The sequence below is a fragment of the Tinamus guttatus genome, unplaced genomic scaffold (genome assembly GCF_059628265.1).
Source record: "Tinamus guttatus ecotype Peru unplaced genomic scaffold, ASM5962826v1 Tinamus_guttatus_pri_ptg000510l, whole genome shotgun sequence".
Classification (NCBI taxonomy): Eukaryota; Metazoa; Chordata; class Aves; order Tinamiformes; family Tinamidae; genus Tinamus; species Tinamus guttatus.
Window position 1 is genome coordinate 3,503,223 of NW_028289044.1, and position 722 is coordinate 3,503,944.

The window sequence follows — 722 nt, forward strand, 5'->3', positions numbered from 1 at the left end:
CCGGGAACACGGCGGCCCGCACTTCCTGCCGCCCCGGCGCTCGCTCGGGGGTGGGAACGGCGGCGGCGGGCCAAGGCGGCGGCCGGAGCGCGGCAGCGGGCGTACCGAGGCAAAGTGCCCCGCTTCCGGCCTCGCCAGGGCCTTCCGGTGCTCCCGCCCTGGGGAGAACCAGGGATGGTGGACGGGGCGGGGGGATATTTACAATTTCCCTGGGTTTCTAAATGATTTTTGAAATACTTTTGCAGCTGTAAATTTATTGGATGGTTAAGGGAGATGCCTGTGTTTTTAAAGATCCATATATTACCTGTTGCATTTTTAATGTAATTGTGTTTGATGTCTTTTATTTTCTTCATAACTTGATTCTGTCGTAAGCCCCGGGAATAGGCACAAATAACCAGAGCAGCAGGAGCAGTTTTAAATATTTGTAACGAGGCCATCAGTAGGTGGACAGGAGCAAAACAAGTGACCGCGCGGTTGTGCCACAAATCTGGGTCCTTCCCATAGCTGCTGCCGTGCGCGGCTGTACCCCGTTACACGGTTCATGTCCCACCACACGCTCCAGTGTGTGGGCTTGTGCTTAGGAGTCAGCAGAGCTGCATGTGCACGTAGAGTTACACACATAAATGTTCACGTATCGGGGAAACAGAAAAAAAAAACAAAAAAACACTTCCCCCCCCCCCCCCAAGGTCTTTTATGGGAAAAAAATGAAGATTTGAAAGGAA